We start from the raw sequence: 25,835 nt of genomic DNA on the forward strand, positions 1-25,835 counted from the left end.
CGGCTGCAACACAGTTCCAACTCAAGACGGCTGTAAGAATGAAGAGTTCAGTGTTGCCAGAGAGTCCAATTTTCAAAAGAAGCTAGCAATCTGAGTGTGTGTGTGTGTGTGTGTGTGTGTATGAGAGAGACAGAGAGAGAGAGAGAGAGAGAGATCACTTCATTTGAGAAATATGGACAACTAATGCACACTTTTTTTTTTTTTTTGAGACAGTCTTGCTCTCTCACCCAGGCTAAAGTGTAGTGGGTGATCTCGGCTCACTGCAACCTCTGCCTCCTGGGTTTAAGCATTTCTCCTGCCTCAGCCTCCCAATTAGCTGAGATTACAGGCACCCTCTACTATGCCTGGCTAATTTTTGCATTTTTAGTAGAGACAGGTTTCACCATCTTGGCCAGGCTGGTCTCGAACTCCTGACCTCATGTCTACCCACCTTGGCCTCCCAAAGTGCTGGGATTACAGGCTTGAGCCACGGTGCCTGGCCTAATGCACACATTTGAAACACTTGTGCAGACAAAACACATGTCTTTAGGACAAATCTGGCCCATTTGAGAGGCTGGCAGGACCAGTAAGACCGTAATGCAGATGAATTGCTCTCTCTGGCTGGGGCCAATTATTTCTCTAACAGAGAACCCCATCTCTACTTTGGGGATCCTTCAGATTTACATCCCTTCTAAGATGGTCCAGTTCCTGAACTCTCCTGCCAGCTCACTGCTCATTCCACCTTCTCTCAAGGGGAGCCAACTAGAGTGGAAAGAGCTTTGGTCCTGTGGTCAGGAGACTGGGGCCCACTGCTGCCATGTGACCTGGGTGAGCCTCAGTTTCCTTGGCTAGACGATTTGTGATTTAAACATTAAATGGGGTATGTTGGGTTTTTTCGTTTGTTTTTGAGACAGGGTCTCACTCCGTTGCCAGGTGCCCAGCTAGAGTGCAATGGCTCAATCTTGGCTCACTGCAACCTCTGCCTCCTGGGGTCAAGCAATTCTCCTGCTTCAGCCTCCCGAGTAGCTGGGACTACAGGCATGTGCCACCATGCCCAGCTAATTTTTGTATTTTTAGTAGAGATGGGGTTTCACCATGTTGGCCAGGATGGTCTCGATCTCTTGACCTCGTGATCTGCCTGCCTTGGCCTCCCAAAGTGCAGGGATTATAGCCATGAGCCACCGCACCCAGCCGGGGTATGTTGTTTTATAAACTTTATGGTACCATGCAAATAGAAAGTGGTGTTCATTCTGTCCACAGGAGTATAATTTGATTCCATTTACATCAAGATTCAGATGGTCTCCACAGAAAACTCTCTCCTGAGCTGGCTCTTCTGAACCATGTAATACGCAATCTCCATGCCTTTCACTAGACATTTAGCCACAACCTGCTGTGCCATCTGGTATTGGTATGAACTCCCTCGTTTTCAACTCTTCACACAAGGGGAAGGTTATTTTCCCAGTTAGATTGTAAACTCCAGAAAGCAGGGATCATATACTATATTTCCAGTATCTGCTTTAACCTTTTGGGATCCTCACCTAAAGTGTTCTGTCTGAATTAAGTAGAAAGTCTGGAAGACTCTTAGATGGCCTGCTTTCACCTTTTACTCTTTTCAGTCTAAAAGAAAGAATTAGATTTATTGAACAGTAGAGTGTGGGGGTGACATAGGGAAACTGAGGCAAGCTTGATATGGAGGAAACCAAAAGAGAAAAAAGTTGTCATTCTGTAAAACTTCGAGTAATATTGGGAAATGACTGCAGGAGCCTTAGCAGAAGGTGGTGGAGACAGAGAGATAAAATAGGAATTCTGAACCCAAACGAGGACAGAAAGGGATGGGCTGCACTGCTTCCCAGTCCTCTTCTCCCACCATTTTCTCATGTAAAGCAAGGGAACCAAGAAACAGACCACAGCAAACCCAACCAGAAAAAAAGCAAGCAAGTACAGAACTCCAGCTAGAGGCAAGGTCCAGATAAGGAGGAGGGAAGGGAGGGAGCAACAGAGCGGGGCCCCTGCTCCTCTTCCTGCTTGCTCCCCCTGCTTGCCATGACCTTCCCCGGCGTGCTGGGTGGCCAGCAAGCCCATGAACCCCATTCCCAGGAGCCAGGTTTCTAGTGTGCAGCTGAGAGAGCTCTGGTGTGTTGATATGATCCCCAGTCTGGTGTGGGAAAGGGAAGATCTGCCCTGCACACACCCATGGTTACTATGACATCCTCGGATGAGAGCCAGGTAGGAGCATCTTCACACAAGTGACTAAGACTTCAAGTTACATGCCAGACAGCATTGGCTTTGTATCCTGTTTTAAATTCATGATCTGGATAATTACCAGGTCTCGTTAAGTTCTTCCTTGTTGGCTGGAGTCTGGGACTCTCCTGGCTGAATTTTAGTTTTACTGACACTGTTTAAAAAAATAATCTGATAAAACTAAGGTATTCCATGATCCTTGCTTCTTGATGTTAAAAAAAAAAAACTAAGGCTTTCTGTAGTTCAACCTTTCTTTCCCAACCTCAGGGTTTAGAACGGTTGAGAGTTGTGTGCCCCTCTTCTCCCACCTTCTTCTTTGGCAAGAATTCAGTTCCCTCTCATTCTTACCTCTCTTCATTCATCTATGATAGAAGATTTTGATCTGGGAATTTACTATGGAAAATATGATAATTTACTTGTCTGTGGTCTAATATTAATAGGAACATATTGTGAGGCTCCACTTTTGCAGCTTAAATAAATAAAAATAAATAAATACAAGGTCTTGAAAAAGTAAATGGTTTATTTAAGCTTACACTAACTTGAATCGTGGGACTATATTTGTAGCCAAATTGTACCCAAATCATACCCAAATTCTGAAGCACTGCTCTTCCCTCTCCACCACATTGGACTCTTAGGAAGTACTACAGTATCCACTCTATGTCAAGTCAACTCAGAGCAAACAATCCCAACCGCAATACTGGAGAGAAAACTGAACTGGAGTTCCTAACACCCAGATGCTGTTCTGCCTTGCTTGTGCCAACTGTGAGACTGTCTATCCATCTGCCCCTTACTCCCAGCTAGCTGGGGGCTCCTTGCAGTGGGCTTATGGTGGTGCATGCTCCAGTGAAGGAAGACAGCGCATGCACTGGCTCCAGCTTCATGAAAAGCACTTGAATTTCAACAGGAGATTCATTCCCCACAGAGAAAAGCTGAACCTCATGAACCTGGTCACAGATCCTCCTCCTGGTCCCCTCTGCACAGCCCTTATCTTCTCCCATCTCCGTCATCTTTCTAGTCTTTCAGCTCTTTAAAAATATATGTTTTATTTTAAATCTTTCTCTAATATTTTTATTTTTTAATTTTTATCTTTTAATTTCATATTTTCCTGTTTTTAATCTTTAATCTCTTTTGTTATTTTAACTTTCTAATCATAAGGTATTGGCATTTTGTCTTAGTTTTTTATAATTATTATTAATTTTGCTTTTTAAGTTTTTAACCTTCATCTCATTGGTTTATAAACTGTCTGTTACTTTAAACCTCATCTATTTTATTTTGGTATTTTAAAAAGCTTAACTTTTTGGCTGGGTGTGGTGACTCATGCCTGTAATCCCAACACTTTGGGAGGCCAAGGCAGGCGGATCACGAGGTCAGGAAATCAAGGCCATCCTGGTCAACATGGTGAAACCCCATCTCTACTAAAACTACAAAAATTAGCTGAGTGTGGTGGCACATGCCTGTAATCCCAGCTACTCAGGAAGCTGAGGTAGAAAAATCGCTTGAACCCAGGAGGCAGAGGTTGCAGTGAGCCAAGATTGAACCACTGTACTCCAGCCTGGTGACAGAGCGAGACTCCATCTCAAAAAAAAAAAAAAAAGCTTAACTTTTTACCTTTATTGGAATTTTGAGTTTATTTTCACTTCTCTTTTATTTTTTTCTCTCACCTTACATTCTTTTTTGTTTTTGTTTTTTTTTCTTTTCTAATCAGCTTTCTCAGGTTGAATCTTTTTGTTTTTTATTCTAATGGCTTTCTAAGTTTCTACTCTCCCTTCATTTAAAATTTTTCACTGGGTTTTATATTAGTGGGCAAGAAGTGTAATAAATAGCTCAGACCATAAACAGATTTCAAAAGACTTTTCCCCCTGGCTTGCTACCCCCACTCTTGACAGTACCTTAAATTGTCCTAATTTTAAGGATGGCATTAAAGTATAGCTCTCATGAAAGGAGTTAGAAATATGGAAAGGGGGTGCCTAGAATAAACCCTGCGAAGCTGGATTAGAATCAAGGGTATTTGTGTGAACTCATGGTATATACATATATGGGTGTGTGTGTGTATACACATATATTTTCATACGTACATATAAATACATACATGCAGATATGAAATATATAATATAGATATACACATACACACTTATCTGTATATATTTATTACCTAGTTCTGTCTGCTGACAAAGCAATCAGTCCCTAGTAGCAACAAGCACACGTGCTACCCAGAGCTTGGTTTCTAAATACCATTCTCCACTAAAAGCAACTGTGACTCCTGGAAAAATGACTGCTTCCAGGGCTGAGTCAAGGAAAGTACAAAATGAACCTGGAATATCTTATTGTGTGCAAAAGAAAGCTCAAATAATAATGCAGACAATGTCCACAAAAGCCCAAACACTGGACTTAGTTTGGAGGGGCTCCAACTGGCCAAATCTGGGACATTTCAACTATAAAAACAAGTTATAGTAATAAATTATAACCCACTGAATAAAAGAAGAACCCATTAAACCATATAGGAATAAATAAGCAATATATACAAAGCTCTTTCTTACAGTAGAATGCCAACTAATAAATGCAGAAAAACTGATAGAGTTAGAAAATCACTATTTTCCACCTATCATAGAAATAATCGATTCAAGAATCATTAACAAATGTTAAAACTAGTAGGTAAATTTTGGATGAGAACAGGATATATACATGGCCTCAAAATATGTCTCTACAATTACTTATTAATTTCAAAGGGAAAACAGTAACTGTAAGTGGAGAATTTGGAGGGCACCAACTTAAACCATGTGCCTTCGACACAATGCACTGAAACAGATACAATATTGTTTCTATAATGTTTCTACTACTGAAAATAAATGACCCTAATCATTAGGTGACACCAACCTAACTCAAATTTAAGGACTTTCTACAAAGTAACAGGCTGTACTCTTCCAAATATGCCAGCATCCTTCAAGACAAAGAAAGGTAGGTAACCCCAGAATAAGAGAAACTGAAAAGACATGACAGCAAAACGCAATGTGTGATCTCAGTTTGGATGGTGGAAAAAATAGACTATTGTTTAGATAACCATAACATGTGAATGTTAAATGTATTGATTTAGATTATTGCCCTGTGATTATTTAAAAGAATGACTTGGTTCTTAGGAAATATACATTGAAGAATTTGGGGATAAAGGTCTGCAATATTTCACTCACTGAACCTGGGACATTGTGAGCATCAAATTAAATAATGATAGTAGTGAATTATAACCCAATGAACAAAAAGAAGAATCCATGAATCCACATAGGTACAAATAAATACAGACTAAATGTATACATAAAAGGAAACAAAATGCTTTTCCTTACAATAAAATTACTCTCAAATGGTTCAGAAGGAGAATGTGTGTGAATGAGAGCACACACACAAATGACAAAGCAAGTAGGGGACATGACAACAATTGGTGAATCTTAGCAAAGGAGAGTTTGAATGAGTATGCCAACAGCAAGCACTCAGACCGAAAGGCAGATAGACTGATAGTGGAGAGGAGCTAGGAGGCATGGAATCTCCACTTCACTTCACTTTACTCTTGTGGGAGGGAGACAGTGGAGGATTCTTTTCTGTGCTTCACATTCCAGCTATCCTCTAATATGTTTATTGCCAGGTCATTCCATGCCCCTCCTCAGCAAAGTTAAAGGAGGGTGCTCTTCTTGTAGAGTTCACTGCCTTCATTGTGAGAGTTATTGCTGGCCAGAATGGGGTCTGTTTCAACTGTTTAAAAAGCATGATCAGCCATGCATCTTCTGGCTGCTTACATTAGCAACACAGGTCTATACAGGAAAGCCTGTTTCAATCCAGATCACAGGCCAGTGTAACCCCTGGAATACTTCTCGGAGTACAAGATGATGGGTAAGGTAGGCTCTCTCAGATCCACTGTCAGCTTCTTCCAGGAGAAGAAGACTGTGTTATGGAAGGGGTAGGGGTATGGTCCTGAGGGACAAGTCAGCAACCTTCAGAACCTTGGCTATCGTGACAAAACACCATCTGCATTGTCAGATCCTCTAGTGGGATTTTACAAGGGTCACTTCATCATCTTCCACACCAGGTTTCAGAAAGTGATTTTCCCCTTGGTTCTTTTTTGACTGAAGGATGAGACCTCAGGCCACCCAAACCCACTACTGCTAGACACCACACTTTCTAGAGATCATTCTTAACTCCGTGCATAAATGACTCACCACTGAGCCCCACCCTGAAACCAAGGACCTGACCCAGAAAACTAAGCGTTCCCTAATTCCAGGAATTGGTTGGTGCTCCACCTTGGACTAGATGAGCTTGACTTGCTAGATGTGGGAAAAGCCAGATCACTGGGGAAACAGCTTCACCAGCTGATATGCTCTAAGTCTTCCGGTGCTTTTTTTGGGAAGGTCCTCGGTATTTGCCCATTCATGACTAAAAGTTTCTTAGATGCAGAGTAGTGTGGCAATGGTAAGAAATTAAATGTGTTGGCTTTTTAAAAATGGGTTCTAATATCTGCCTGTAAGAATCCTTAATTCTAGGGCATTAATCACACCCTACCAGCAGTTTAAAGTTGAAGAACCGTCAGATGAGAAAAGAGGAAAAAGATATACATAGCCTTAAAATATCATTCCACATAGTATTTATTATTACAAAGGGAAAAATAACTTTACAGTGGTGACATCTAGAGAATATCAATTCAAACCATCTGCCTCCTGACATGAGGGACTGAAAATACAGTAAGACTTTTGTAATATTCAGAGGTAAGAATGTGTGAGATCCTCGTTCCTCTCACCTCTGGGCTGCTCTTAACCTCCATTACTCATATGGGTGGAACCTCCTTTGCAATCCTCACTAATTCATTAGGAAGCTGGATATGATTTGTCTTAATACTTTTCCTCACCCATCCTGCCTCCCTCCAAAGTTTATAGTTTTGGCTCCCCATATGGTCTTTTGTTGTTGTTATTTTGAGACAGAGTTTTGCTCTTGTCACCCAGGCTGGAGTACAATGGCACGATCCCAGCTCACTGCAACCTTCACCTTCTGGATTCAAGTGATTCTCCTGCCTCAGCCTCCCTAGTAGTTGGGATTACAGGCACTCACCAACTGCTACCATGCCTGGCTAATTTTTGTATTTTTAGCAGATGTGCCCACCTTGGCCTCCTATAAAGTGCTGGGATTATAGGCGTGAGCCACCATGCCTGGCCCCCATTTGGTCTTTTTGTGTTGTTGTTTAAATCTCAAATTATTCTACATCTTCCATGGTAGAGTTGCTCATCTCTAAGATCCTGGATGCCCAGGATTTGCAGTGAGCACAAGGATACTCTGCCAGGTACCATTTAGGAATCAATGGGTGAATTTCCTGTGGGGTGATGGGTTCCTTTAGAGACTCACATTATGAATAAAATTCTGCTGGTACTGAGTGGTGGGTCATGTGGAAAATTAAAGAAAATATTTATTACATGTTTGCCCCAATGGTTAGAATCAAATATTAAGTTGAAGCTAGTTCTTGTATATTTATTACCATTTTTAGAGTTAACATTTTGGACCAGTAAGAAGGAGCCAATTTTCCCTAAGTTTTAAGTCTAAGCATATCCATTCTGAAGTTAATTTGCACTCATATTTTTCTGGGCTGCTTAGAATGAGTTGAAGGGCTTTCAACTCCTACCTTGTCACTATCTTGAGACCTTTCAAAACTTTGCCTGGATGCCTAAAGGAAAAAAAAATTCTTTGCTTCCTTCCTTCCAGTTGGTTACTAATAACTTAAAAGCACCCTCATCCACACTGGGCCCCAACACATGAGGCTTTCCCTTCTAGTGCCCAGTAGATGTTAACTACAGAAAGCTAGAGACTGCTGGAAAGGTAAATCAAAACAAAAGGAAACAAACAAAACTGTAAAACTTACACCAGGGAAATCAAAGCTATCTAGGAGTTTTTCAAACTTAAATATTCTTATAAGCTTCTTATCACATTAAAATATATATGTGTGTGTGTATATCTATCTATCTCTCTCTATATATATATTTTTTTTCTTTTTTTTTTTCAAGACGGAGTCACAATCTGTCACCCAGGCTGGAGTACAGTGGCATGATCTCAGCTCACTACAACCTCTACCTCCCAGGTTCAAGCGATTCTCCTGCCTTAGCCTCCTGAGTAGCTGGGACTACAGGCATGTGCCACCACACCTGGTTAATTTTTGTTTTGTTTTGTTTTTTTGTTTGTCTGTTTGTTTAAGACCAAGTTTTGCTCTTGTCACCCAAGCTGGAGTGCAATGGTGCAATCTCGGCTCACTACAACCTCCACCTCCCAGGTTGAAGCAATTCTTCTGCCTCAACCTGCTGAGTAGCTGGAATTACAGGCACCCACCAGCACACCCGGCTAATTTTTGTATTTTTAGTAGAGACAGGGTTTCACCTCATTGACCAGGCTGGTCTTGAACTCCTGACCTCAGGTGATCCACCCACCTTGGCCTCCCAAAGTGCTAGGATTATAGGCGTGAGCCATTGTGTCCGACCAAAAATAATTTAAAATTAATTTATGTGGTGAGAACTGAGTTTGACCATTGGATGAGGAAATGAGACCAGATTCTGGGATACTGTCAGAGCTATGAATTTGATGACTAAAGTCTTACAAGTCCAGGTCTTGGTTAACTGTTAGGAAGGTTGTTTTCCCAGTTATAGAAACCCAAGGAGCTTTATAAGTTCCAGATTTGTTTTCTTGCTGAGTCTCCATAGGACTCTTTTGTATTGAACAGTTGATTTGTAAAAAATAAACATAAAACTAACCAAATAAGGTACCTATGGAGATGTTCTGCTCTCAGAACTATTAAAGGACTGCTTGGAAGGTGTGCTCAGGTTCCTGTTTGTATATATCTTTATTAACTCTACAACTATTCAATGATCCAGCTAAAACCACCATGAACTCTTCCACAGTTTTTAAAGGGTATCTTTACTATTCCCAAATTGTAGAACCAGAGAGTCAGCAAAGGTAGCCCCTAAGCAGTCACCCAGTGGTGGTGGTGTCCTCTGGGGTAACTTCTGCATCACTCATGTCCCAGGATCGAAGAACAGCGCGTTTTTTCCTGTATCAGTAAATTTATTCCAAGTAAGACTTGTGTGCACACACCAGGCAGATTATTTCCACACAAAAACCAAGCATCGTAGTAAAAATACTTAACACTTTGGCCATGAAACTCAAAGATACTCGAAAAACCTCTCGATATTGCTTTGACTCACTTAATTCTGATAAATATTAATATTTGTCATCCATGCTTATCCAATTATAATTTTACAATATAACTGTATTTTTCATTGTACTTATTATTCACTATACTTACTATACTACTTAAAACATCTTTGCTGAAATTTTTTATCCCCAAAATAATTTTTCAGTAACTCCAAAATATCTATGCATACCACTTAGCAATGCTATTACTATACCAAAATTCTTTTTCTTCAAGTAACAAGTACTCAAGCCAAACCATTCCTGACCACAGATGTAACTGATAGGCAGTTTTATAAATAGCTCTTTTATTCCTCGTTCCTATCTTAGTATCCCAACCATCACTTCACTGATACCTCAGAGTTTTCTTGCAACAGATTCATCCATAACTTTAGGCAATAGTTCTTCCTCTTTACAGTCCCCAAAGTATCTTCCCGACACTGCTTCTACCTCAGGTGAAGAGGCCAAATAAATGGAAGTCTGAGCACCTTCTACTGGAGTTTTGTAAAAAGCCCATGACACCAAATTGAAGAGTGGTTTGACCAACAGTGGAATGTGTATGTGCCTCCCCAGATTCGTCCACGCAATACCAGGATGCAACGCACTGATGGTGACATGTGTGCCTTCTAAGCGGCAGGCTAGTTCCCCGGTAAAAACAATGTTAGCCAGTTTGCTCCGGCTATAACAAAAGCTTTTAATATAGCCTTGTTCACTGTTCAAGTCATCAAAGTTGATATCTCCATATTTATACAGTTTGGAAGAAGCTACCACAATCCTGCTGGGAGCTGAATTTTTGAGGAGTCCAAGGAGAACATTGGTGAGAAGTTGCATGTTATGCTTCCGTAGTATCAAAAGCTAATATCACAGGGAACTTCCATGCCAAAAGAACCCAGCCACGAACAGCTACACGTTGTGGCCACAGGAAAGTACTCTACAGATGGCAGCATGCTTTTTTCCTTCTTCATAAATTCAAAGTTTAGGCCCAGAAAGCCAATAGTTTATGCAGGAGGTGGTTATTTCCCTACTGATCATTAACAAACTCTGTATTAACTTGTAAAGAAATCTCTTCAGAGTTATGCAAGATTTGTGTTTGTTCTTTATATGTCTATTTCTTATCTATATTTCAGTAGACAGAAATTGATTGTGGAGATCACATGATCAATACATTATTGATCCTCATTATCAATAATTATTGAGAACTTGCTTTTAATTAACTGTAAGAGTTGGAATCTACAACTGATTAGGTGGAAAGTGCATGAAAGATGCCAGCAGTTTTTACTTTCTATCTTGGTACTACTCTTAACAGGAATTGAATGTGCCTTGTCATGGAATACAGGAGGAGAAACACTTACATTCAAATCATATTATTTCATTATTTGTAATACAGTGGCCAACTATAAAGTTCCTGCCACAAAGAGGGGCTACACATGGGTGATCTATTTTAAAAATAAGTCACTGTTTTGGGTAGGCATCTCACTAACCTTTATACTTGGGAGCCAATCCACATGGGTTTGAGTCCCAGCTCTACCACTTACTAGTTGCATGACTCATCTGTAAAATGGGATGGTAATAGCGTCTGCCTCATGTGATAGTTCTGAGAGTTAAATAAGTTAATATCTGTGGCATACTTAGAACAGTGCAGCACATAGTAAACTCACATGTGTTAGTTTGAATATTATTATTTGACTAGAAAGCAGTGTAGCCAATTATCTGGCACAGTAAGTTAACTCATTTAGGTACACAGATATTTTTTAATAACCAACTTATGACCAAGGTAATAGTTTAGCAGTATCTGATTTTAATTTTTTTCCCAAGATAACATTAGTGCAGCCAGGGCACTGACAACTCTTTTGATTGCCCTCTGTCTACTGCACACCCACAACTATTCAAGGAGAGATGCAGGGTCATGACCTCAAGTATTTCCTGCCCCATGTGGAGGCAAGATGGTCATCTATTTATGCTCCTCTGATTTCAAAAATACGTAAGAATATGGCTGTATTCCAGGTACTGCTCAGGAAGTATTACATCATACTCACCTCCCCTCAAAACTTATCAAAAGCTCTACTGGAAAAAGCATTACTTATGAAAGTTTATCTGAAGGATATACGTGTCTCAAAATGATAAATTAGTAAAATGATAATAATAGCTCTACAAGGATTTTGTTAGGGTCACTGTCACAGCATCATCTCAAAATAAATCTCAGTGGAAATTTTCTTTCTGGTCTCAGTATCCAAAATGATAATAAAGGTTAATGTTTATTGGGTGCTACCAAGAACCCATCACTTTTTATAGTATTTTATGGGTTTTAATCTGTGAAACACTCCTATAAAATTGCCTTTGATTTACAGGTGAGAACATTGAAACAGAGAGATTATGTAACTTGTCCAAATCTAGAAAGGTCATAAATTGTAGAGACAGGATTGAAATGCAGGTAATTCAGCCCCAGAGAGCAGTCTTTAAACCATCACCCTATACCATCTCCTAAAAAACTTGTTCTGCTCCTGAATAGCTAGTTTGATTTTGTCCCATTGGTTTTTGCGAATCATGAAATTGATTTAAATTCATTGTTAAGAAGCTCAGAGCCAAATTCCTAGCCTTGTAAGAGATCTTGTGGCATAAATTTAGTATTTCAATCTCTATCCTTTTTTCTTTCATATTTACATTTTTCCCTTTGTCCTATTATCCTTAATCCAATCAACAAAAATAATCCCTGGGGTGAGGTGGGGGATGAACAGGCAGAGCATTGAGGATTTTTATAGCGGTGAAATACTCTATTTGATACTACAATGGTAGATACATGTCAGTATACACACATCCAAACCTGCAGAATGTACAAAGCAAGAATGAATCTTAATGTAAACTATGAACTTGGAGTGATTATGATGTGTCAGTGTAGGTTTATCAATTGTAACAAGTGTTCCATTCTGACCAGGGATGCTGATAACAGGGGAGGCTATGTGTGTGTGGAGACAGGGGGTATGCGGGAAATATCTGTACCTTCCCCTCAATTTTGCTGTGAACATAAAACTGCTCTAAAAACATAATGTCTTAAATAATAATACTACCTACCTAATAACAAAATGTCAAAAATGTTAAGGAAAGGAACATTACAAGCCAGTCTTATTCATGAACATGGAGGCAAAAAAGTTTTTTAATTGACCAACTGATTTAAGCAATGTATTTTTAAATTATTATATTTAGTTTGGATATCTCAAAAATGCAAGGATGATTTAGCATTATAAAATATGCAAATAATGTAATTCATCATATTAACAAATTAAATTATAAAAATCTATAATCACCTCAATTCCAGAGAAAAAAACTGTAAGATAAAATATAACACCCATTCATGACTTAAAAAAAAATAAATCTTGACAAAGTTGAAATAGAAGGGAACTTTTTTAACTAATAAAAGTAATTAAAGATAAACCTATAGCAAACAACATAGTAATGGTGAAAATGTTGAAAACATTTCCTTTAAGATCAGGAACAAGACAAGCGTTCCCACTATCGCCCTTTCTATTCAACACTGTACTCTGCCTGACCCACAGAGGAAGGCAAGACAAAGGAGAAATAAAACTATAGTCATTTGTGGATGAAATGGCTGTGTATGCATAAAATAAAAACTCTACAGGTAAAATACTAGAATTAATAAGAATTGGCTGGGCACGGTGCCTCACGCCTGTAATCCCAACACTTTGGGAGGCCAAGGCCTGTGGATCACCTGAGGTCGGGAGTTTGAGACCAGCCTGACCAACACGGAGAAATCCCATCTCTACTAAAAATACAAAATTAGCTGGTTATGGTGGCACATGCCTGTAGTCCCAGCTACCCAGGAGGCTGAGGCAAGAGCATTGCTTGAACCCAGGAGGCAGAGGCTGCAGTGAGCCAAGATCACACTGTTGCACTCCAGCCTGGGCAACAAGAGTGAAACTCCGTCTGAAAAAAAAAAAATCAAGATGCAAAAATCAGCTGCTTTCTACATATTGACGAAATCAAATAAGAATAAAAAAAAAATTTGTGGGAGTGCATTGAAGATGGCCACTTAAGAGCAGTTCAGGATTGCAGCTCCCAGTGAAAGCTCAGAGAGTGAGTGGACGCTGCATTTCCAGATGGATTTTTATTGCCCACAGACCAGGAGAATCCCAGGCGGAGGAGCCCCATGGGTCACCAGCACGGCTCTTTTGGCCAGCGCAGCTGTTTTGGCTGGCGCGGCTGTTTTGCCGGTGCCCCAGCGCAGTGTTCTCCATGAAAAACACACTGGTCCGGGTCTGGCAAGTGGAGGTCCGGGAAGCCACAGTAGCCCATTCATCTGATTAAAAAAGGGGACTGAAACAGGGAGGCAGGCCAGGAGATGCCTGGGCAAAAAAAAAAAAAAAAAAAGTGCCACGAATCTCAGCGCGGCTGTTTCAGCCAGCTCAGTGGGTCGCTGCATGGGAAAGCACACAGATCCGGGCGCCTTTTCAGCAGGTGAGAGAGTCGACCATTCAACTAAAAGAAAAAAAAATAGGCTCTGAGGCAGGGAGCCAGGTGATCAGGCTCGGCTGGTCCCACCCCCCCACACACACACAAAAAAACAGCAATTGGAAACGCTCTGGGTTGAGAGCTTCACAGCAAGCACAGCTGAACCTGGGACGGTCCAGCTCTGTGGGGGAGGGGCGTCCGCCATTACCGAGGCACTCCACCACTACGGAGGCAGTTCGCCATTGCTGAGGCAACCCACCATTACAGAGAGAGTCCGCCATTACAGAGGTGGGCCACCATTGCCGAGGCAGTTCTAACTACACCCATATAAACAGGACTGCAGGGAAGTTCACACAGCAGTTGGGCGGAGCCCACAGCAACTCAGCAAAGCCTCTGCAGGCAGATAGTGACTAGCCTGCCTTCCTGCTGGGCAGGGCAGCCCTGAAAAAAAGGCAGCAGCATAACATAAATTCCTAAATAAACCCCTAACACCCCAGGACAGAGCACCTGGGGAAGAAAAAAGGGGTTTATGAGTTCTGCTGCAGCAGACTTAAACATACCTGCCCAGCAGCTCTGAATGAATAACAGAGCTCACAGCTCAGCACTTGAGTTACTACAAAGGACAGACTGTCTCCTCAAGCAGCTCCCTGACCCCCGTATATCCAAAGAGTCACCTCATAAAGGAGAGCTCAGACTGACATTTGGAGGGTATCCTTCTGGGACAAAGCGGAAGAAAAAACTAGTAGCAACCTTTACTGTTCTGCAGCTGCTGCAGGTGATCCCCAGGCAAGCAGGGCCTGGAGTGGGCCTCAGCAGTCCTACAGCAGATGGGCCAGACTGTTAGATGGAAAAATAAGAAACAGAAATAACTTCATCATCAACAAATAGGACATCCACTCAGAGACCCAATCAGAAAGTCAGCAACTACAAAGACGACAGGAGGATTAATTCACAAAGATGGGAAGAAACCAGCACAAAAAGGATGAAAACACCCGAAACCAGAACACCTCTCCTCCTACAAGGGATCACAACTCCTCACCAGCAAGGGAACAAGACTGGATGGAGAATGAGTGTGATGAAATGACAGAATCAGCCTTCAGAAAGTGGGTAATAAGAAACTTCCGTGAGCTAAAAGAACATGTTCTAACCCAATGCAAAGAAACTAAGAACCTTGAAAAAAGATTTGACAAAATGCTAACGAGAATGGACAACTTAGAGAGGAATATAAGTGAATTGATGGAGTTAAAAAACATAATACGAGAACTTTGCGAAGCATGCACAAGTTTCAACAGACAAATTGACCAAGCAGAAGAAAGGATATCAGAGGTCGAAGATCAACTCAATTAAATAAAATGAGAAGGCAAGATTAGAGAAAAAAGGGTAAAAAGGAATGAACAAAGTCAACAAGAAATATGGGACTATGTGAAAAGAACTAATCTACGTTTGATAGGCGTACCTGAATGTGACGAAGAGAATGAATCCAAGCTGGAAGATACTCTTCAGGATATTATCCAGGAAAACTTCCCCAACCTAGCAAGGCAGGCCAATATTCAAGTCCAGGAAATACAGAGAACACAACAAAGATATTCCTCAAGAAGAGCAACCCCAAGGCACATAATCGTCGGATTCACCAGGGTTGAAATGAAGGAGAAAATGCTAAGGGCAGCCAGAGAGAAAGGTCGGGTTACCCACAAAGGGAAGCCCATCAGACTCACAGCAGATCTCTCAGCAGAAACCCTACAAGCCAGAAGAGAGTGGGAGCCAATATTGAACATTCTTAAAGAAAAGAACTTTCAACCCAGAACTTCATATCCAGCCAAACTAAGCTTCATAAGTGAAGGAAAAGTAAAATCCTTTGCGAACAAGCAAGAACTCAGATATTTCATCACCACCAGCCCTGCTTTACAAGAGCTCCTGAAAGAGGCACTACACATAGAAAAGAATAACCAATACCAGCCACTCCAAAAACATACCAAATGGTAAAGAGCATCAACACAATGAAGATTCTGCATCAACTAACAGGCAAAACAGCCAGCTAGCATCAAAATGGCAGTATCAAATTCACACATAACAATATTAACCCTAAACATAAATGGACTAAATGCCCCAATCAAAAGACACAGACTGGCAAATTGGATAAAAAGCCGAAACCCATCAGTGTGCTGTATCCAGGAAACATATCTCACATGCAAGGATACACAAAGGCTCAAAATAAAGGGATGGAGGAAGATTTATCAAGCAAATGGAGAGCAAAAAAAAGCAGGAGTTACAATTCTTCTCTCTGATAAAATAGACTTTAAAGCAACAAAGATGAAAAGAGACAGAGAAGGACATTACATAATGGTAAAAGGATCAATGCAACAAGAAGAGCTAACGATCCTAAATATATATGCACCTAATACAGGAGCACTCAGATACATAAGGCAAGTTCTTAATGACTTACAAAGAGACTTAGACTCCCACACAATAATAGTGGAAGACTTTAACACCCCATTATCAGTATTAGACAGATCAACCAGAGAGAAAATTAACAAGGACATCCAGGACTTGAATTCAGACCTGGGCCAAGCAAACCTAATAGACATTTACAGAACTCTCCAACCCAAATCCACAGAATATACATTCTTCTCAGCACCACATCACACCTACTCTAAAATTGACCACATAATTGGAAGTAAATCACTCCTCAGCAAATGCAAAAGAACGGAAACCATAACAAACAGCTCTCGGACCACAGTGCAATCAAGTTAGAACTCAGAATTCAGAAACCAACTCAGAACCACACAGCTTCATGGAAACTGAACAACTTTCTCTTGAACGTTGACTGGATAAACAATGAAATGAAGGCAGAAATAAAGATGTCCTTCGAAACCAACAAGAACGAAGACACCACATACCAGAATCTCTGGGACATATTTAAAGCAGTCTCTAGAGGAAAATATATAGCAATAAGTGCCCACGTGAGAAGCAAGGAGAGATCTAAAATTGACACCCTATCATCAAAATTGAAAGAGCTAAAGGAGCAAGATCAAAAAAACTCAAAACCTAGCAGAAGACAAGAAATAACTCAGATCAGAGCATAAATGAAGGAGATAGAGACACAAAAAACCCTTCAAAAAATCAATAAATCCAGGAAGTGGTTTTTTGAAAAGATCAACAAAACATACAGACCACTAGCCAGATTAATAAAAAAGAAAAGAGAGAATAACCAAATAGATGCGATAAAAAAGATAAAGGGGATATCTCCACAGATTCCACAGAAATTCAAACCATCATCAGAGATTATTACAAACAACTCTATGCACATAAACTAGAAGACCTGGAAGAAATAGATAAATTCCTGGACACTTGCCTCCTCCCAAGCCTAAACCAAGAAGAAGTCAAAACCCTGAATAGACCAATAACAAGGTCTGAAGTCGAGGCAGCAATTAAGAGCCTACCACCCAAAAAAAGCCCAGGTCCAGATGGGTTCACAGCCGAATTCTACCACACATACAAAGAGGAGCTGGTACCATTCCTTCTGAAACTATTCCAAATAATCCAAAAAGAGGGAATCCTTCCCAAATCATTTTATGAGACCAACATCATCCTGATACCAAAACCCGGCAGAGACTCATCAAGAAAAGAAAACTACAGGCCAATATCCATGATGAACATAGATGCAAAAATCTTCAATAAAATACTGGCAAGCCAATTGCAACAGCACATCAAAAAGCTTATCTACCATGATCAAGTAGGATTCATCCCGGGGATGCAAGCCTGGTTCAACATACACAAGTCTATAAACGTAATTCACCACATAAACAGAACCAAAGACAAAAACCACATGATTATCTCAATTGATGCAGAGAAGGCCTTTGACAAAATTCAACAGCCCTTTATGCTAAAAACCCTCAATAAACTAGGTATTGATGGAACGTATCTCAAAACAATAAAAGCTATTTACAACAAACCAACAGCCAATATCATACTGAATGGGCAAAAACTGGAAGTATTCCCTTTGAAATCTGGCACTAGACAAGGATGCCCTCTCTCACCACTCCTATTCAATATAATACTGGAAGTTCTAGCCAGAGCAATCAGGCAAGAAAAAGAAATAAAGGGTATTCAAATAGGAAAGAAGGAAGTCAAATTGTCTCTATTTGCAGACGACATGACTGTATATCTAGAAGACCCCATCGTCTCAGCCCAAAATCTCCTGAAACTGATAAGCAACTTCAGCAAAGTCTCAGAATACAAAATCAATGTGCAAAAATCACAAGCATTCCTATACACCAATAACAGACTTAAAGAGAGCCATATCAAGAATGAACTGCCATTCACAATTGCTACAAAGAGAATAAAATACCTAGGAATACAACTAACAAGGAACGTAAAGGACCACTTCAAGGAGAACTACAAACCACTGCTCAACGAAATAAGAGAGGACACAAACAGATGGAGAAACATTCCATGTTCATGGTTAGGAAGAACCAATATCATGAAAATGGCCATACTGCCCAAAGAATTTACAGATTCAACGCTATCCCCATCAAGCTACCAATGACCTTCACAGAACTGGAAAAAAACACCTTAAACTTCATATGGAATCAAAAGAGAGCCCGCATAGCCAAGTCAATTCTAAGCAAAAAGAACAAAGCGGTAGGCATCACACTACCGGACATCAAACTATACTACAAGATTACAGTAATCAAAACAGCATGGTACTGGTACCAAAACAGAGATATAGACCAATGGAACAGAACAGAGGCCTCAGAGGCAACACAACATATCTACAACCATCCAATCTTTGACAAACCTGACAAAAACAAGCAATGGGGAAAGGATTCCCTGTTTAACAAGTGGTATTGGGAAAACTGGCTAGCCATATGCAGAAAGCAGAAACTGGACCCCTTCCTGACACCTTACACTAAAATTAACTCCAGATGGATTAAAGACTTAAACATAAGACCTAACACCATAAAAACCATAGAAGAAAATCTAGGCAAAACCATTCAGGACATAGGCGTAGGCAAGGACTTCATGACCAAAACACCAAAAGCATTGGCAACAAAAGCCAAAATAGACAAATGGGACCTAATCAAACTCCACAGCTTCTGCACGGCAAAAGAAACAGTCATTAGAGTGAATTGGCAACCAACAGGATGGGAAAAAATTTTTGCAATCTATCCATCTGACAAAGGGCTGATATCCAGAATTTACAAAGAACTAAAACAGATTTACAAGAAAAAAATAAACAAGCCCATTCAAAAGTGGGCAAAGGATATGAACAGATACTTTACAAAAGAAGACATACATGAGGCCAACAAACATATGAAAAATGCTCATCATCACTGGTCATTAGAGAAATGCAAATCAAAACTACATTGAGATACCATCTCACGCCAGTTAGAATGGCGATCATTAAAAAATCTGGAGACAACAGATGCTGGAGAGGATGTGGAGAAATAGGAACACTTTTACACTGTTGGTGGGAGTGTAAATTAGTTCAACCATTGTGGAAGACAGTGTGGTGATTCCTCAAGGACCTAGAAATAGAAATTCCATTTGACCCAGCAATCCCATACTGGGTATATATCTAAAGGATTATAAATCATTCTACTATAAGGACACATGCACACGAATGTTCATTGCAGCACAGTTTACAATAGCAAAGACCTGGAACCAACCCAAATGCCCATCGATGATAGACTGGACAGGGAAAATGTGGCACCTATACACCATGGAATATTATGCAGCTATCAAAAACGATGAGTTCGCATCCTTTGTAGGGACATGGGTGAACCTGGAAACCATCATTCTCAGCAAACTGACACAAGAACAGAAAATCAAACACCGCATGTTCTCACTCATAGGCGGGTGTTGAACAATCAGAACACATGGACACAGGGAGGGGAGCACTACACACTGGGGTCTGTTGGGGGGAATAGGGGAGGGACGGTGGGGGGTGGGGAGTTGGGGAGAGATAGCATGGGGAGAAATGCCACATATAGGTGAAGGGGAGGAAGGCAGCAAATCACACTGCTACGTATGCACCTATGCAACAATCTTGCATGTTCTTCACATGTACCCCAAAACCTAAAATGCAATAAAAAAAAAAATTTTTTTTTTTTAAACTAAATAGTAATTTTGCAGCATATTCCCATGAAAATTATATGGGCATTTCTTACCAACAAATTATGTTAAAATGAACTTTATTATAAATAAAATGACTAACTTGCTAAAAAAATAAATAAACAAATAAAATTTAAAAATTTGTAAGATAACATTCTCAATAGCTGTATTAAAAAGATCTTTATGAAGCTATAAACCTTAGTGAAAGTTTTTCTTAATGCAAGCAAAAGTAGAGATATATTATGTTCGTGAATGGAAAACTGAACCATGTAAAAGCATCCATTTTTCTTAAATTGAGCCCATCTCAGCCAAAATCCCAACCCTTTTTTGGTGGAACCTCACAAGCTGATTCTAAAATTTATCTGAAAAAACAAAAGACTAAGAAGAGACAAAATCCTACTGAAGAATGACACGGTAAGGTAGCATGTTCTACCAGATGTTAAAACTTTCTATAAAACTTTAGACAGGGACAGTGCAGTATTTGTGCAGAAACAGACACAAGAGAACTGTTAAAAATGTATATCTATTTGGGAGGCCATTAGGGTGAGGTGGCTCCAGTGCCCTGGGTTCCTACATAAGCCAACTTCCGGGTAAAATGAAACTTAAGTTTAACCAATCAGAAACTGCCAGCTAACCTCTGGAGGCTTTCCACTGGACTGACCTGAATCAGGCTACTGCTCCACTTTAACTCTTTGTTTTGTTTTGTTTTCCTTGCGGATTCACCTTATAAAAGCTTTCCCCCCACTCCTCTTCATCAGAGCCACTGAACCACTTACCTTCTGGAGCTGCCCAATTCATGAATTCCTATCTGCTCAAATGAACTCTAAAATTTTAACGTGCCTAAGTTTACCTTTTAACAGATTGATGGAACAAAATAATAACTCTGAAAATGGTCCAAAGACATATGGATGTTTGATGTCTGGAATAGTTGGTTGACCCTGTAAATTAGTTAAGAAAAACAAAATGACCCTTCAATCAATAGTGCTGGGGCAATTATCCATAGGTGACAATTTTATTATTATTGCTTTTATTATTATACATACTTTTATTATAATTTTATTATACATACTTTTATTATTAGTATGTATAAAAGATTTGGCAGGAGGCTGGTGGGGAGATACAATTGCAGAATGGCCCAAAGGGCACTTCTAAAATATTGTCAGTGTTCTTTATCTTAACCTGAGTGGTAGATACACAAATGTTTGCTTCATTCTTCTTCTAACAGCATATATACTTTTTTTACAGTCTTCTGTTAAGATATTTTACAATTTTATAAAAAGCAGAGAAAAGACATTATGAGAATATGGAAAACAAAGACAAATCTTTGAACAAACTTGCATTCTTATCCTTGGGATAAATTTCTAGGAATATCATTGTTAAGTCAAAAGGCATGAATACTTTTAAAGAGTCAGCATTGATACCCACCTGAGCAGTCCCCCTTAATTTTAGTTTTATTATGTATGCATTTATGTACATTGCCTTTACTCCTCTGAAACAAGGTGAAGGTTAAATAAGCCAATAATAAGGTAAGGAGATGGTACTAGATGTGGATTGTAGAGCTCTGTTGCCTGTGTGGCGTTTCTCCCCAGCAAGAACTTCAGTTAGATTCCCTTGTAAGGGTGCAAATGTAATAGGGGTGTTATCCCAGGATCACAGAGCCTTCTCCAGGAACCAAAGAAAGGGACCAGGAACTCTTCTCACTTCCAGCTTGTAAATACCCTTCCAGGTTTTCCTGCCTGTCCATAGACAAGGCCTTCTGAGACTAATATCAGCTTTCCTATTTACCTGGAACTCACTGCAGCCTCTTCCGTGTGTGTGTGAGATTTATTATCAGTTCATTTTGATGGAAATGCAGTGACTTCAAAACCACTGATAGCTATCAGCAAAGAGCCGACAGCTCCTAATATAACCATCCTAAGAGATACGTCCTTTTTTCAGATGCTTTGCAGGGTTTGGAAATAAATATTGTTGACTGGGCATGGGGAGAAAAAAAATAAATCCCTACTTGCTGCAAAGATCTCAGGAAAAGCAGCGCAGTGCCTGAGTCCTCAGCCCTGTGCTGCCGCAGAGACAGCCCTGCCCTACAGCCCAGTCCAGTCACAGCCCTGTAGATGCCTGCCATTGCACTCTCCTCCCATCTCTAGCAGAGCCCTTCGCAGTGCCAGGCAAATACTTGTCTCTATGCCTGCCTCCCTCTTTTCCCATTCGGCTGTGTCTTGAGCATCTTTTATGCTCAGCACCCAGCATGATGACTGGTACTTAGAATCTGCTGTTCAAAAAGTCCCCCTCAGAGATTAGTAGCACCCTTCTCTTCCTACCCAAAAGAAAACATGGGTCCAGACTGGCAAAGACACATGTCCAAAGCCACAGACAGTGTGGTAGAGAAAGAACCATTCATCTTCTGAATCCCATTCCTATTTACTGTGAGGTATAAATGTTTCAGCAACAGCTATATTATATACCAGTTCCTGGCCTCCTCAAGTCTGCATCTCTGCCCTGGCAGAAACAAAATGAGCTAATTAAATGCTTGCCACTGGCTTATTTTGGAAACTTCATGGAGTGTGTGAAAGCCCGAATAAATTTCAGGCCACTATTGATTACTTCAAATGTGGAGGAAATCATCCAAGCATGGGAAGAAGGTGAGGAAGCTAAACCCGTGGCTGAGGGTTATTAATATTGTAATGCTTTTGCTTATTGGTGCAGAAAAGCAACTCTTGGCTATATAAGGGACTAAAGCTTTAAGGCTATAATGGAGGAGAGTAAATAGAATCCTTCAAGGTTGAAGAAGAGTCCAACCAAATACTCTACCTAATTACTTTGGAATAACCAAGATCACCCTGCTTACTGTGGGAGAAAGAAAATCAATAGATTGCATTTAGAGGGAACTAAAAGCACAATTGGGTCATCCTCTGTGTGGCTAGTAGAGAATGGTACCTTGGCACTGATCCCCAGAGGGTGGCAATTAAGTGAAAAACAGTCTATGCTGCCTAAAGTAACCCAGCAGCTATTAAATATAAAATAGTTCATTGAGAAATGTAAAGGTTTCCAGTGAATCTGCAGAACCACCCATTGTTGAGAGGCTTTCATAAACGAAGCAAAGCCCCGCTCATTCTTCTCTCCAGCACATATGCTAATAAGATGGGATTTCCTCCACTGGAAAAACTGATCAGGTTTTGGATAACAGCATTAGTCTCAATCAGAGACCTGGGGGATCCAAATTAAACCTCTCCCATTTCTCATGAAGGCCTTTTAGACTTTCAGTCCAGGGTTTCACATGCCCAACTTTTGAACTTCCCTATCCCAAATTAACCAACAGTGTCCATCACATAGTAAAATCCCTTCAGAGAACATAGGATGCTTTGAAGAAACAGGTGCTACTGTGCAATAGTTGGCACAGGACTGACCCTAACAACAAGACTTAGACGTACCTAGCCTCAAGCCATGATCATTTCAACCCATCACCTTTTTGTAACTTTTAGTGGTAAATTTTAGGTAGGAAGTAACTGACATTTGTGAGTGCAAGCAGGGTATTCAAACAGACATGTAAACAAGTCAGTTACATACGAAACTATTTCTAATACCATGTCAAACTACATAATTCTAAAAACATCTTCAAATTAAGTAAAGTAAACCTTTTTTGCAACACAGATCTGGGGGCCAGGAGTAATTCATTGTCTGTAAGCAAAACAGGTTTTATCCCTTTTATACAATTGTCATTTTCTGGGGAGAGAGTACAACTGGATTCATGGGCTATTCCAAAGTCAGCCACAACACGGCCCATTTTCGCTGTGATCCTTCCACCCAGTCCATTGCTTGTCAGGCCCAAAACCCCTGCCCTGCAATCTGCTGGATCCTCCCGCTCCTCATCCTCCTCTGGCTGTGGCCACAGCCTCCTCTGGGCTCTGTCTCTGGTGCACTTGCTCCACCCGAAGCCTCGCCCTGTGCTACCACTCTCCCATGTTTCACATCCTTTGAAGCTTTTCACTGCCTGGAGAAAAAGCCCAAACTCTTCAGCAACATCATCGAGACCCCCCAGGCTGCCTTCCAGCCTCACCTCTCTACCCTCCAGCATGCTGTGCCCTGGTCTAGCCAGACTCCGCCTTCCTCAATAGGCCTGGTAGTCATGCCTCTGACCTTCTTTATATAATACTCTGCCTAAAACAATTTTTCTTGCTCCCTGGCCAGGAAAACATTTTACCCATTTATCTACACCTAGCTCCCCACTACTTTTTGAAGATTCCCCCTCCCCTCAGGCACAATTGTCTACCCCAGTCTGCACTTCCATTGCTTTCCAAGATAGTATTGGTTACATGTTTATCACCCTATGAACGCTACAAGCTCCTCATGGGCAGGGCCCTTGCTGAGCTTATCTGCGTGTCCTCTGTGTTCCCCTCCATGCCCAGTGCACAGAAGCTATACCACATCTTTGCTGAAAGAATTGATTCTATTGGATTGATTTCCTGAGAAATGATATTGTCCCCAAGAGCAGAGGTTGGGACTCTCACCTCTATCAAATGCTTTACCAAGGGTGACAGCTCAGTAAGCTATGCAGCAACACCCGCACCCACTGATTTTACAAGGGCATTTATTTGATCACCAGGTTTCATGTGTAATGCTGATACTGCTGTGTTGACAACATGACATCGTTTTGTTGTCACGCACATTTTACCAGAGATGCTTCTTTGCATCTCTATCAGATAAAGGCACTCTTGAAAATGCCTTCTCTAAATTTGAAGACTGAAGCTACTCTCATCTCAGGAACTATATTGCTATCTGTACATCTTTGGTTTTAACTTTTGTCATAAAAAGGAGTCCTACTCACCCTGCAAGTGTATCCATTTCATAGAGTTCACGAGGTGAGGGCTGTGTGGGCACGCTGGCTCGCCCACTGACGGGCACAAACTACCTAGGAAGGGATTGCTGAATTATAATTGTCATCTGATTTTTAAAAGAGTATATGGGGGGGCCAGACGCTGTGGCTCACACCTGTAATCCCAGCACTTTGGGAGGCTGAGGTGGGTGAATCACAAGGTCAGGAGATCGAGATTATCCTGGCCAACATGGTGAAACCCCATCTCTACCAAAAATACAAAAATAAGCTGGGCATGGTGGACTGTAGTCCTAGCTACTCAGGAGGCTGGGGCAGAGAATTGCTTGAACCCTGGAGGCAGAGGCTGCAGTGAGCCGATATTGTGTCACTGCACTCCAGCCTGGGCAAGAAAGCGAGACTCTGTCTCAAAAAAAAAAAAAAAAAAAAAAAAAGAGTATGTGCAGATACTTCTCTAGTAACTTCCTTCTTTGGTCTTGGGTCTAAACACTTAGTTTTATACTTTATTTTCAACTCAAGACATGACATATTCACCCTCACTAGGCCACACCCTTTGTTATGACTCATTTACTCATTTCAAACACTGTTATTTAAATTTTTAAACATTATTTTATATACATCCACATGGCACAAAACTCGAAAGGAATTATACATATATTCAATATGATAAATCACATGGTAAAAAATTCTAGAGAACAAAGATTATAAGGGAAAATTCTTCCTCCTCTCCTTATCACTCACCCTCTCTTTCCTTCCTTGAAGGCAATCAACATTGCCTGGTTCTCTGTGAACATCCAGAAAGAATCTATGCACAACAAGCATACACATTTCTTTCCATTTTACACAATTACTAACATATTAATACGCTATTCTGCAATTGCTCTTTTCATTTAATTTATCCTGGGGCTTGTTTTGTATCTGTCTATTAAGAGTGCCCTTATTCTTTTTTTATAGAGGCTCATTCTTCCACTGTGGTTTCAGATCACTCTTCCAAGTATGGCAAGTG

Source organism: Aotus nancymaae, unplaced genomic scaffold (assembly GCF_030222135.1).
Source record: "Aotus nancymaae isolate 86718 unplaced genomic scaffold, 86718_ANA_hifiasm-v0.15.2.pri h1tg000062l, whole genome shotgun sequence".
NCBI classification, from domain to species: domain Eukaryota; kingdom Metazoa; phylum Chordata; class Mammalia; order Primates; family Aotidae; genus Aotus; species Aotus nancymaae.